Below are 15468 nucleotides of genomic sequence, written 5' to 3' on the forward strand. Positions count from 1 at the left end.
AGTGAAAAAGGTTAACAGAGCTGGTGTTCGAGGTAGACGAAAGAAAAAGATTGCTGAGGCACAAAACTCTCCACAGCTTGTAACACAGATGTCATGTTCCTAACAAGCACGTTTTTATAATCTTTTTATTTATTTATTTGCATGTTTTTTTTAGTTTGGCTTGCTCATGCTTTTTATATCTTTATCTTTCATGTGATCAGTTATGTGTGGAAACTATACAGTATACATATGTGTGGACTACTTGGTGACAAAAAATGTGAAACAAGTGAACCGATAATGTGCACCTGTAAGTTTGATTGTACTGAAAAAGCATTTTAGTTAGCTCTATTGTTTTACAACAAGGGAACATACCTGTTTCATAAATTGTTTCATGTTAAAAATGCACTGTTTTTGGCTGTACCTAGCTTGCTATCGTTACTTGCTTGCTACTTTAATATGGAAAAAACTGATAGGAAGACCAATTCAAAACTGAATGTCAGTAAACAAGTGATACTTTGATAGAAACACATATTTCTTAGATGAGATTTTGTACTGTGATTCTATGTAAAATTGAAAGTATTTTCGCTTCATGCCTTAAATCAGGGGTGGATCAATTAGTGTGTAACGGGGCGTGAACTCAGAATTCAAAAGTGTAAATCGAGGTCGCTCTGACATAGGACTTTGCAGAAATGACATGCACATGTAGCACATTTATTGCAGCATCTATGTTAATTGTCAGCAGTTGCCCACAGTGGCTGGTCATAATCATATAAACATGGGTGCAACCTGGAAAATTCCAAAAACCGGCAAAAGTTGGGGTCCAGCTTTTTTACTATTTAAAATGCCCAAAAAACCCTCTCCTGGAACAAAAACATCGGCAGCCGATGAAACCAAAAACCGGCTGCCGGCGTGTAGCCGGCAGAGTTGCACCCATGTATTTAGAAATTAATGTCTGTGATAAAATAATTTTTTTGCCATTGTTTTTGCATTTACAAATTACAGTACTTGTGTTTCTTTTATTACAATTTACAATGATTTTACATGTAAGGAGTTTTCTTGAATTTTCTTTTCACTGGTCATGATCTTAAATTGTTAGGCCAAAAAAAAAAAATGCTTTGGTTACGGTTTTATGGCCAACAAAAATAGGGTAGGTAGGTCGATTAAACTTTTTTTTTGTTTTGTTTTTTTTTGTTTTTTGGTTGGTCCCTCTTGAAATGATAAAAATATTTGTGTATGCAGGATATTCGAGGTATTTTCATATTGGTGTATTTGGAACCACAGATATTAATTACTTTTTCATGTTAAGAAAAGAAAACTGGACATACCCTTTAAACTGTATAGTGCCACTAGTGAACACAGTTTTCGAGAGTCATGCCAAAGTCCAGTTCGAAAGAGTCTTCGGGCTCGGCACTTATTTTCGTCGACCCAACACATTTTATCCCGAACAGTTTGCCGTCCAAAGTTGGATGAAAATCATGAAAAATGTCCACCAAGGTTGCACTCTTCGAGTACCGACTTATCAGTCGTGTTTGTTCGATAGGAACGCACTTTCCGAATACGATTGCAAATTTGCAGACGACATCTTTTTACGTTCGCGCAACGAACGAACGCACGAGACTGACTTCCCTTGGATATGGGAGTTGTAAAAAGCGGAGTGGTGTCCCTTGTCGGGCTTGTTGTTGTCTGCTCGCCGGCGATCGATGTTTTCTCTGTGCCGTGGTGTTGTCGTTTTCGGTGGGTTTTTGTGTGTGTGTGTGGTTTTTTTGTGTATGTATGTGTTTGGTTCATTTTATTTTTAGCTTTAGGACCAAAAAAAAAGTTTAGGGTCGGCCCAAAAAGTTAGGGTCGGTCGGGAAACCGTAACCAAAGCATTTTTTTTTTTTGGCCTTATGTAATCTGATGCAATGCATATGACTTTTTGATGGAAATATGTGAAGATTTTGAAGCGCTGTAGAAGAGTTGAGCCTCTGACAGTGAGGAAAACAACAACACGTCATTGACCACTTAAGATCAGTGAACGCAGTGAATATATGTATAACTAACTCTGATGTGGCCATGGATTTTATGCAGTGTCCACATGAAATGATGTCTTCTTCTTTCGAAAATATGCACATCTGAGGGTCGATTTGCCGTCCCGATTGCTTGCAGTGAATGCTTAGCATGTACGTCTGTTTTGTCAGACTAACTTGACCTCGACACAAACCCATGTGACCTCAAGTAAAAAGCATTCAGGCAAAACATTATTTTAAAAAATCACTGCAGGCCAGCAATCATTGCCGCAGTGAATAAGGAACTCTTTTGGTTATATATTTTGGAAAGAAAGGCGGACGTTGTATAACATATACACATCGGAGTAAGTCATTCGCTGCAATGGCTATAGTCTTAACTTGTCAGCGGCGCGTTGTTGCTTGCCTCACTGTCAGGGGCCGGTACATTAGCTCTTCCACAGTGCTTGAAAATCCTCATTGATTTATTCCCAAAAAACGTATTTTTCTCATCTGGTGTATTCAGTTACATGGAGTAAAAGTCTTGAGAAGCACCTTTTCCTGTCACTTTTGCACTTCTATTGTCTCAGCTAATTGTTCTTGCAGATCTATATTAAGATCACTATAGTCGTGGCATAATACCCCCTGCACACATTTTTGTCTTCATAAATAATACTCTAATGTGAAACAAAAATAGAATTTTTCATTATTTATTAAATACTTTTCAAACATAATTATGTTTGTATACATATGAATGTGTGTGATTTGGGTCTCTCTCTCTCATCTCTCTCTCTCTCTCTCTCTCTCTCTCTCGCGCGCGCTCTCGATCTCTCTCTGTTTTCAACCAACATAGAGTTTGTTGTGTAAGTTTATTAAGCAGCATAGTATGCAAATGACAATGAACAACACGGCAGTAAGTAATCGCAAGGCTTTTTGTTTTCATAATGTAACAGTATTCTAGTTGAACACTCATGAAGAGTGTCGTTTCAATTGAAAAAGAAAGTACAGTACAATTAGAAGCCTCACTCCCATGTGCAATAACACATGCAAACAGAGAGAGACAGACAGACAGACAGACATACAGATTTCTCTTTCTCTTATCTGGAAGTCATTGATGTAATGATGCAACCATTGGGCTGTCGAAAGCTAAGATGCATAAAATCTGTGTCAAAAGTCATGCCGACTGTACAGATCGAGTTCTAAGCGTTTGTTGTTGTGTTTTACCTCAGCTAAACACATGTCATTGATTTAGCAACAAGCCTCTCTGATCATGCATAGCATTAAAAAAACCACCACACAGCGAAATGATGTCAAAGTCAAGTTCAAAACCTCAAAAATGACACAAATCTAATACTGATTGAAGAACACCATCACAATATTGGTAACATACATAATAATAATAATAATATGGGAGATTTATAGAGCGCTTTACGTTCTCTAAGCGCTTTACAATGAAAAAATATGAAAACAAAAAAACAAACATACATATATACATATATACATACAAAGCAAAGCAAACAAGTCGCGTAAGGCGAAAATACAACATTTAGTCAAGTAGCTGTCGAACTCACAGAATGAAACTGAACGCAACGCAACGCAGCAAGACCGTATACTCGTAGCATCGTCAGTCCACCGCGCACGGCAAAGGCAGTGAAATTGACAAGAAGAGCGGGGTAGTACTTGCGCTCAGAAGGATAGCACGCTTTTCTGTACATCTCTTCGTTTTAACTTTCTGAGCGTGTTTTTAATCCAAACATATCATATCTATATGTTTTTGGAATCAGGAACCGACAAGGAATAAGATGAAGGTGTTTTTAAATTGATTTGGACAATTTAATTTTGATAATAATTTTTATATTTTTAATTTTCAGAGCTTGTTTTTAATCAAAATATAACATATTTATATATTTTTGGAATCAGAAAATGATGGAGAATAAGATGTACGTAAATTGGGATCGTTTTATAAAAAAATATTTTTTTTACAATTTTCAGATTTTTAATGACCAAACTCACTCATTAGTTTTTAAGCCACCAAGCTGAAATGCAATACCAAACCCCGGCCTCCGTCGAAGATTACTTGACCAAAATTTCAACCAATTTGGTTGAAAAATGAGAGCGTGACAGTGCCGCCTCAACTTTCACGAAAAGCCGGATATGACGTCATCAAAGACATTTATCAAAAAAATGAAAAAAACGTATGGGGATTTCATACCCAGGAACTCTCATGTCAAATTTCATAAAGATCGGTCCAGTAGTTTAGTCTGAATCGCTCTACATACACACACAGACAGACAGACATGTTCTGGGGCCCTTGTTGTTCCTTGTGTACATTAACGATATTGTCATTAATATCGAATCTGTCATTAAAGTTTTTGCTGATGATACCAGTTTGTATTTATCTCTAAATGATGCAAACACGCGGACACAGATCTTAAATGCAGACTTAGCCAAAATTGCACACTGGGCGGAAAAATGGAAAGTTAATTTCAATAATTTAAAAACAGATTTGATGACCTTTTCTGGAAATAGAATGCCAGAAACCCTTCCTCTTGTATTTGATGGAACAATTCTGAGAGAAAACCACGTTCACAAACATCTTGGTGTACTGATTCAGAGCGACTGCAAATGGGAATCACATGTTCAGTCAATTATATCTAAAGTACGTGTTCTTCTCTCATGTTTTCGGTCCTATAAGTATCGCCTTAGCCGAAAGGCACTTGAACTTATGTATAAATCTTTTATTATTCCCCATTTTGATTTTTCTGACGTCATTTGGGATAACTGTTCTGACAGATTAGCTACTTTATTAGAAAACTTGCATCTTGATGCCATAAGAACCATTATAGGTGCAGTTCGTGGCACGAGTCACCAAAAATTGTACGATGAATCAGGATTTACAACATTGAAGGAGAGGCGAAAAAGACACAAATTGATTTTGTATTTCAAATTAGTTAATGCACGCGTGCCACCATACTTACTAGAACGTCTGCCTCCTCTCGTTGCTTCTGTGAACCCTTACCATAGACGAAGACCACTTGACAGACAGACTCCCCACTCTCGAACTGAATTGTATAAAAAGTCATTTTTTCTGTCTTCGACTTCCCTGTGGAATGAGCTTCCAGATACTGTAAAACAACTTGATTCTATTGGGTTATTTAAAAAACGTATTAGTTCTGATGATTCTGTTGTTCCCTCGTATAGATACACATCTGATCGAAAATCAGAAATTATCCATTGCAGACTGAGATTGAGGATCAGCAATCTAAATAGTGATCTATTTGACAGACATTTAATTCCCGACCCGTCATGCACTTGTGGTTATCGTGTTGAAAATGCGGAGCACTATATTTTTCATTGCCCCTTATCTCTTCAAATACGTGAAGTCACCTTGTCAACACTGCCCAACTATGATTTGCTAACCGCTGATGATTTTCTGTATGGCAATAGAGACAAGTCGGACAGCGAAAATGCATTGATATTTGACCAGTTATTCAGGTTTATCTTATTAAGCAAACGTTTTGAATAATGAATGCATTTATCTCATCCATGTTCGAAACGACCATGTGCAGTACTGTTTACATTTCCTTGTTCTGGTAGTAGCCTATTCTATTTTCAACCATGTGGAAGTCATTGTATGCGTGTGTGTGCGAGTGAGTGTGCGAGCGCGTGTGAGTACTGTTGTTAGTTTAGCATTGGTTTTTATTTATTTTTTTTTTCCTTTGTTTTTTTTCCTTTTATTGATACATGTTTGTCTACCATAATTTACCATTATTATTTTGACATTATTTCAAATTTGTTATATTAAAATCGTCCGCCAAATTTCATTTGCTTTTAAGAGTACGCTCATAAGCCTAGCTTGTTGTGCTCCATGTTCCTTATTTCATGTATGCGGTAATAGTACCAATGGAATTTATTGAATAAACTTGTTTGAACCACAGACAGACAGACAGACACACACACACACACACACACACACACACATATACACCACGACCCTCGTCTCGATTCCCCCCTCTACGTTAAAATATTTAGTCAAAACTTGACTAAATATAAAAAAGCATGTGCAGCAGCATTCAGCACACAAGTGAACAACGAAACACTACATCAATACAAGCTGCAAGCATACTAACACAGGCAAAACATTCAAACACCTGATCAAAAATGCACCATATTGAAATATAATTAATCAAAATACTGTGTGAAGAAGTGTGTTTTAAGGTTTGATTTGAAGGAACAAAATGTTTGGCAGTGTCGGAAAGAGTAAGGGAGAGAGTTCCACGCAACGGCAGCAGAGTGGGAGAAGGCTCTCTGGCCGTGCTGTTTGTGACTAAAAGAAGATAGACGGAATATTCTTGTGTCTACAGAGGAGCGGAGGGATCGTGAGGGTGTATAGAGTGTGAACAGGTCAGACAGGTAGGATGGGGCTGAGCCAGATATTATTTTGTAGCAGATACAGCAGCACTTATATTGGATTCTCAGCTCTACAGGGAGCCAATGGAGTTTCTTTAGCAAGGGGGAACAGGACTGGGACCGAGGGGCTTTGCAGACAAGCCGGGCTGCAGAATTTTGAACGCGCTGCAAAGGATGGATGACAGACTGAGGACAGCCAATGAGAACAGAATTTCCGTAGTCTAATCGAGAAAGAATGTAGGAGGAAACAAGGGTCTTGGTGGCATCTTCGGTAAGGTATGGGCGGATAGAACCTATTCTCTTAAGCTCGATGTAAGCGGACTGACAGACTTTCATAACATGGTGTTTCATGGAGAGATCGCTATCAAGAAAGATGCCAAGATCACGGACGGAGTCTGAGAATTCAATAGTGCTGCTGCCCAAAGTGATAGAAGGAGGGAGAGAGAGAGAGGAGGAGAAGGAGGATTTGGTGAAACGAATGGCTTCTGTTTTGTCACACTGTGTTAAGTTTAAGCTTGTTAGTGGACATCCAGAGTTCAACGTCAGCAATGCAAGACTGAAGGGAGGTGGTCATCTGGGCGTATTCTGAGGGAGTCGCTGAGTTATGAAGATGAGTGTCGTCAGCAAACATTTCGTGGGAAACGGAATGTCTGTCGACGAGGTCAGTCAGAGGGGAGGTGTACATGATGAACAGCACGAGCACAGAGCCCTGGGGAACGCCAAAAAGGAGGGAGGTTTCCTGGGATGGGACGTCGTTATAGTGAATAAACAGTAACAGTGTGAAAGAGCTCCTTAGTACAGTGGTAATTGCGATGTGGGGCCCTTCCGCTGAGAGACTAATAACACCTTCCAATAAAGGACACTTTCTGCTACCCCTTTCTCTATCAACCTGACCAAAATATACCTGTTATAAGGGACATGCACCTGCAATACAGGGACACGTTTTGCTGGTCACAAAAGTGTTCTCTCATCACAGGTACCACTGTACAATATAGGCGTGAAGCTCGTCAGCGTTGAAGTTTGATTTGGCAGTAGTGAGGGCAACATGCAAAGACTAAGGCACAAGTCAAAACATAAAGATAGTACATGTACACTGCGAACACTCAAGTAAATGGTTTAATTGTAAATCCGTTTTTTTTGAAAGTTTATTTTCAAATTAGTGCATTCCGCAACTGCACTGAAAGGAACAATGTGAAAGCGACCGTGAAGTGGGTAAAAACCAAAGCCGCATGGTCATTTTGCATGTTATTCTTCTCCTTTTTCTTCCGATTTAACTTGAGGTCAGTAAGAACAAGCCAAGTCTCATCCTTTGTTGAATATGTTTTCAAACACCTATTTAACGTTCCTTTGTGACGACACCTATCCCGACTCTTATGCACTAGCTCCTTTCAACTGCATGGCTTCCGTACACCAGCGAGGATAAAACCTTTGATATCCATGCATCATACACAGAAGGAGAAGATAACGACAGACGCAGGTAACATTACAGAAGTTATAAACAGAAAACCGAACAATGAAATATAAATTAAAGGCACAGTAAGCCTCCCGTAAACCATCACAGATACGGTCAGGCTTTTACACACAGTACAAACACCCTTTCATTTAAACACTCACCGATTGAGAACATCCTAGGTGCCCTCCGTAAAGAGCGAACAATTTTCAAAGAATTTATTTTTGCGTGGCCTTTATCTTACCCCTGAGCCATCGTGAACCCGTGTGATCCAGTTTCCCTTTTTCACAATGTAGTCGTCAGTTAGTTATTTGAATGCGACTATTTACAATAGCACGTTTTTATGCACGAAACAAACGGCTGTGGTTCACAAGAACTCTAGCGATGGCTTTTGACTGTTGAGAGGAACGGCGATAGGCTATGCACTGACTGATAAACCGTCGTCTGCTACGACCCTTGCGTGACCCTGCTTCCGGGCTTTTCTTTTTTCAAACTTTCACAACTTCGAATTGTACTGATCTCGTCTTGATGAAAAAAGAATTCTTTTATGATTAAAGAATGTTTGTGTATAGCTGTCAATTTATTATTTAGATTTTAAAAGTTAGGTCTAGCGCAAAAACGCACCACGGTCCAAAAACATTTTGATAATCATCGATTCACGGCTATCGCCAGTTTACATCGATAGAATGAGACCCGAAGGGAAGTAACTCATGTTTGACCTGAGTTCAGGATGGGTCCAAAAAGTGTTCGAGACAATCTGCAAAATTAATTCTTTAAAAATTGCTCGCTCTTTACGTAGGGCACCTAGGATGTTCCCGTTTGGTGAGCGTTCAAATGGAAGGGTGTTTGTAATGTGTGTAAAAGCCTGACAGTATCTGTGATGGTTTACGGGAGGCTTACTGTCCGGGCGTGAATTCCGGTATTCATAACAGCCGTCCAGCACCAAAACGAGGCGCCATTGCTGTTGAGGCCAAGTACACGAAAATAAATTCTTTGAAAATTTCTCAAGCTCGACAGAAAGCAGCCAGGATGTTCCCGTTCGGTGAGCGTTCAAATGGAAGTATGTTTGTACTATATGTAGACGCTCGGGGAGCTCTGTTATGGTTTACGGGAGGCTTACTGTGCCTTTAAACAAACCCCCCTCCCCACAATTTTTTTTACCGGTTTGTTTGTTTGCTTAACGCCCAGCCGACCACGAAGGGCCATATCAGGACGGTGCTGCTTTGACATATAACGTGCGCCAAACACAAGACAGAAGTCGCAGCACAGGCTTCGTGTCTCACCCAGTCACATTATTCTGACACCGGACCAACCAGTCCTAGCACTAACCCCATAATGCCAGACGCCAGGCGGAGCAGCCACTAGATTGCCAATTTTAAAGTCTTAGGTATGACCCGGCGGGGGTTCGAACCCACGACCTCCCGATCACGGGGCGGACGCCTTACCACTAGGCCAACCGTGCCGTTTTTTACTTTTTTTACCGGTAACAACGAGGGTCTTTAAGGGGGGTAAGTCTAAAAAAAAGAGTATCATAAAAGAAGGGTACCACTTTATACTCGTTCTGAAGCTCTGAGAGGCTGATGGCTAATTTAGCTACTATTCGTCGAATTCGGCCAGTTTACGCCCGCACTGCTAGGCTTGTTGGGGGACACGGCGTGAACTACCTGTGTAACGTGTAACACGTTCGGCTATCTCCAGCATTCAGCTTTCTTATTCAATATATACTTGAGACTGAAATGTTGTTTTCTGGTCAAATCAGTAAAGAAGTACACTTATTTATGGAAGAAAAGCATGTCAGTTTCTTGCAAATCAGAAGGAAATTGGTGGTGACATTTCATAGATTTCACCCCAAAACTGATTCGATTTCTTCGAAAACGTGCACCGAGTGGTTACGTCCCTTGAATGAGTAGGGAAGGTGTTTTAGGATTAAGCAAATACATTTTTAAGTTTAATAAAAAAAATTTGGTTGAACGAATTTGACCCCACGAATGTAAAGTACCTAAGCTCGATCATCAGTACTATGGAAGGGAGGGGGGCTTTTCAGTGTGGTGTTCAGACAAGATCAACGAGGCCGAACGAGAAAGCTGAATGCCGTAGAAAGCTGAGCGCGTAACGTTACACCGGAAGAAAGCTGAACGCGTTACAACGGCGTGAACTGCCGGCTCTAGTCTTCATCAGCAAACGCCAAACGTTTTCGGGCAGAGTGGTGGTGCCGCCTTGGAGTGGCTGGGGGAGTGAGGGTAGACAACTCTGAGGACACGGCCTTGAGACACGTGGTGAGGTGGCTGGCCTCCTTGTTCCTTCTGTTGATCAGCTCCAGCAGCTCCTGCTTAGTCCGGCAGATATTGTACCGCGCCTCTTCCAGCTTGCCTGCAAAAATAGGTGAAATCAAATAAATAACAATAAATAATGCAAACTGAGAAAATAAAATGATGGTGTGCTGCTATCAGTGACAGGCTGAAAGCATGAACTTTCAGTGAACAACAACAACAACAACAACAACAACAACAATACCAACAACAACAACAACAACCAACCAACCAACTAACCAAAAAAAAAATGAGATCGAGCCTTCTCCGAGGTCCAAAAACAATTCATTTCTTCTTGGTTACTGAAAAAAACAGGTCGATTGTACTTACAAAGACGCTTGGGGTTGTGTAAATTGGTTTAGCAAGGGGGGTGTCCAGTTTCATAAAACAGTGGAATCTGTCGATAACGGCCACCCAAAGGCCTGAGGCAGGTTTCACGGTAATCAGACTCTTTGATGTGTGTAAACTTTGCCTTCAAATTACTTGCTTACTGTGTTGATTTTCATAATTTGTTCTGCTTGGCATGAGTTAGTATGGTATTTGCAATACAATAAAATAAATAAAAGCTAAAATGTTTGTGTTTGAGCAATTATTTGAGCGAGTTTTTCGAAGCGAACGTGTGAATCCTGACAGACATCATTTCCTTCTGTCACATGACCCCATCTCAAAGTGTGATTCAAGCAGACACGAAAACAACACACAAAACTTATGATAATGGGGTTATTAACTCAATTAATACACAAGGTTAGTCTCTGACTAGATAAAATAGGGAACAAATATCAAATGGGAGCATCCGTTTCCGTTTGTATGGCCATGTTGGGTTTGATGCGTGCATGCCTGGTTTTCTCCTGTAGATGGGTGTCGGCACAGGAGGTCTGCCCGCTGTCCTCAGCCAACATGCTCCGTCTTCATGGCAGCTCAAATTTTTTATCGAGGTTCTCTCCTCTAGATCCGCCGTGTTTCGCCTAGGGGCTTGCGCTGCCTAGTTGATAGGGTCACCTCGTAGAGGATGTGGTCATAGACCACGCACGGTCGGTCTTGGGATAGGGAAACGTTATGCTAGTCCGGAGGGATTACGCCACAATGGCCACCTCGCGAAGACCCAGGGTCCTAGACTAGGGAGGTCCAAGGGGGAGCACCGGGAGGGCTACCCCTCTACCCGCACCTCCAACACAATCCCTTCCCCTGGTAGCTTCATCCCCAAGGAGGAAACAGAGCTACCTGCAACACCCCAAATGGGAGCATAAAACTGTTTCTGGAAAAATTTTCAATCGCCACCGAAAGTGTCTGTCATTAAAAAAACCACGTGCTTTGTTTGAAAAGCAAAGCCTAATTTTACACATCGCGTGCTTTTGTCTGTTATTCTTGCTTGTGAACATCATTTTATTGATGTTCTTTACTGGAAAGCAGGTGTATCATCAACAGTATCACAAAATCGCAAAGAATGAACATTTTTGTTGTGATCCGACCGGTGTCTGTAGACTGAATCACACGTTCGGCAAACTTCGTTTTTAACGGTAATAACCGAGCCTTTCATCGGAAACGACGTTTCAACCGCTTCATATCGTCTGCAGGAAGAAAAAGAGGAATGCGATACCCAGTGATCAAAACTTATTTAATCGTTTTTAGTGCCTGTTGATCAAGTTTTGTTGCGTCTGTCAGCAACGTTCGTCAACCCAACGTTCGACACAGCGACGCACGCATACGGATTTGCAGCGTTTGCATTCGGAAAGTGAGGGATTTGTGAGTTCGTTTGGCATAATTTCAATCGCTGGTAGGTTTTCCCTTCGTCTCCCATTGTTGTGTTTGCATGTTATTGGCATTTCATTGTGTAAATTGAAAGTTTGTGAGTAACAGTAGTACAATCTGTCGAACGTTGGCGACGCTGACAGACGGAAATATCGAACGTTGCCTTCAATGACAGAAGGGCTTGGCGATCGTACTTTCGATTCGTAGGAACACAATATGGAGACAGCAATGTGCGCTCGTTACCACAACGGTCATGAACCGGTGTAACACGAAATTTTTACTCCACGAAAAATTGACTCCGGAGTAAACTTCCAGTAAAAATCTTGTACGAAAAAAGAACTCCACAAGGAACTAAATTTTTACTCCCCAAATATTTACTCCCAGTAAACATCTCGTACGAGAAACTTAGGGCCTACTCCTTCGTTTATAATTCGCGCAATATCCCATTTACGTGCAATCCCGTTTTGCCGCCGTCCCATTTTGGCGACATTTCACAAGCCAAGCGTCATCTTACTACCGCATCCCATTTTGGCGCAATCCCGTTTCGCCGCTATCCCATTTTTTTAATTTTTTTTAAATTTTTTACATTTAGTCAAGTTTTGACTAAATGTTTTAACGTAGAGGGGGAATCGAGACGAGGGTCGTGGTGTATGTGTGTGTGTCTGTCTGTGCGTGTATGTGTGTGTAGAGCGATTCAGACCAAACTACTGGACCGATCTTTATGAAATTTGACATGAGAGTTCCTGGGAATGATATCCCCGGATATTTTTTTTATTTTTTTCGATAAATACCTTTGATGACGTCATATCCGGCTTTTTGTAAAAGTTGAGGCGGCACTGTCACACCCTCATTTTTCAATCAAATTGATTGAAATTTTGGCCAAGCAATCTCTGACAAAGGCCGGATTTCGGTATTGCATTTCAATTTGGTGGCTTAAAAATTAGTTAATAACTTTGGTCATTAAAAACCTGAAAATTGTAAAAAAAATAATTTGTTTTTAAAACGATACAAATTTACGTTCATCTTATTCTTCATCATTTTCTGATTCCAAAAACATATAAATATGTTATATTCGGATTAAAAACAAGCTCTAAAAATTAAAAATATAAAAATTATTATTAAAACAAAATTTCCGAAATCGATTTAAAAACAATTTCATCTTATTCCTTGTGGGTTCCTGATTCCAAAAACATATAGATGTGATATGTTTGGATTAAAAACACGCTCAGAAAGTTAAAACAAAGAGAGGTACAGAAAAGCGTGCTATCCTTCTCAGCGCAACTACTACCCCGCTCTTCTTGTCAATTTCACTGCCTTTGCATCGAGCGGTGAACTGACGATGCTACGAGTATACGCTCTTGCTGTAAAAATGCAGTGAGTTCAGTTTCATTCTGTTAGTTCGACAGCTTGACTAACTGTTGTACATGAACAAAGTATGCAAACCAGATGATCCAGCGAAGTCCTTCCTAATTTATGTCCAATGGACGTCTACCCACAACACGCCACTGGATGCCGCGTGGTCAGCCAACCATGTGGTGCCAGTCGTGAAAACCAGGTTCTTTGTCCCACAGTGAGACATTAAAGTTGGGGACTTTGTGACCGCTGACTTTGTCAGCATGGATGGAAAGGTGGAGAGATACAGGGCGGTGATCATCCCCAAGTCAACCCATTTCCCCGATGGGCCAGATCGAAAAGAGATCTGTGTGAAGTGTTTGCGCGCAAAAGACAATGGGAGATACTATGTCTTTCCTAATGTTGATGACATTTCATGCTTGCCAATGGCTCAGATAAAAAAAATCCCACCAACCAACCATGAACAACAGGGGGGATTACTTTTTTTGACATGTGACCAAGTCTCATTTGAGCGTTCACAGTGTTACCTGAGAATAGCACACCCCCTTGAATTGGGACCAAAGAAAAAGCGTTGTATATATGCATTTTTGAATGCTTTTCTAAAGTCATAAGTTCATTTGTGAAAATTTTTTTTTTTAGGGATTGTTTTGCTGAATGCATGCAGTTAAGAAATTGACCCCGTTTTCAAATTTAGGGGGTAGGGTTGCCCCATAGCCCACGTATGTCTGTGTGACTGTGTCAAATATCAATCTACTTTGCGTACAAAATGTATAGATGTTTGTTTTTCGATTTTAGAAAGATTTCTTAAGCTGGCTAGAACTTCTGAGGTCTACAGGAAACGATAAAGATAAAAAATGTACAAAATATAAGTAGCGTCCTTTATCTTACCATTGTTCTGATCAATGCTGTCCCTTTATTTGCAAGTTAACCATTTTTCTTAATGTGTTCAAGGAGTATGTTAAAAATTATTATCAATGGTTGCTTTAAACAGCACCTTTGGGCAGTTATTATGCTCTGAAGTTGTAAAAGCATGTTTTGGGGGTTTTAGGATATAGCGTCTTGGAACGCCAATCATCTTGGAAATACGAATGTTCATATAATTTTTTTTACTGTTTTGGATAGATAAAAAGTTGAACTCTTGGTTCAAACTGTTTTTTGGCCCCTGTTTGACTATTTATTATTTTGGAATATTGTGTGTGAGGGGGAAACTGCAATCCTCAATATCATGAAACGTGCCCTGACCGAAAGTAGTCGTTAAAGACAGGTGGTCGCAATGGAAGAGCGAATAATTGTGCATTACAAAATCAGTTCTGGAAATCTTTTGGGTGGTCGTAATTGGCAGGTGGTCGTCATCGAGAGGTGGTTGCCAGGGCGAGTGTAGCTACGCTGGGGAGGTTTTTATCCATTTGCATGCTTACAAAATCAATCCCTTGATAGTGGGTGGAGAAATCTCCATCTGTAGGGCATCTTGGAAAAGCTACTTAACGCATATCAGCTCTCATACTGCTGTTCAAATTATCTTACGTACCCGAAAGTACAAGATCTAATAACAAGGCCGGGGAGGTAAGTTTTCCACATATAGACAAAAACCGTTATGAAAGTTGTGTGGTCAGTACCGGTCTCCTGGCACACGAGAAGCATATGGAATCAACAGGCGAATTTCATTGTCCAAAAAGTTGAGGAAAACACAAAAAACACCCCAAGGCCCGAAACAAATAAAAAAATAATCAAAAGCGAAAGGAATAAAGATAGAAGGTTTCACTAAAACAACGAAGCTGCTCAGTTGCATGAAAAGAAACTAGATGAATGCACCAAAGGAAATGCAAAGCAGAACAATCATTTTTACCTTTATTCAGCTCCTCCTCTCGCTGTATGTCAAAAATGAACCTTTGCACGATTGTCTGAATAACCTCCTGAAAGAAAGAAATGCCCCCTCAAATAAAACATCGCACATACCTACTCGGGGGGCGGGTAGAGAGAGAGAGAGAGAGAGAGAGAGAGAGAGAGAGAGAGAGAGAGAGAGAGAGAGAGAGAGAGAGAGAGAGAGAGAGAGAGAGAGGAGGGAGAGAGAGAGAGAGAGAGAAAGAGAGAGAGAGAAAGAGAGAGAGAGAGAGAGAGTCAAAGACAGACAGAGACAGACAGAGACAGAGAGAGAAAGAGAGAGAGAGAGAGAGAGAGAGAGAGAGAATCAAAGACAGACAGAGACAGACAGACAGACAGAGAGAGAGAGAGA

The sequence above is a fragment of the Littorina saxatilis genome, linkage group LG1 (genome assembly GCF_037325665.1).
Source record: "Littorina saxatilis isolate snail1 linkage group LG1, US_GU_Lsax_2.0, whole genome shotgun sequence".
Taxonomy (NCBI): Eukaryota; Metazoa; Mollusca; class Gastropoda; order Littorinimorpha; family Littorinidae; genus Littorina; species Littorina saxatilis.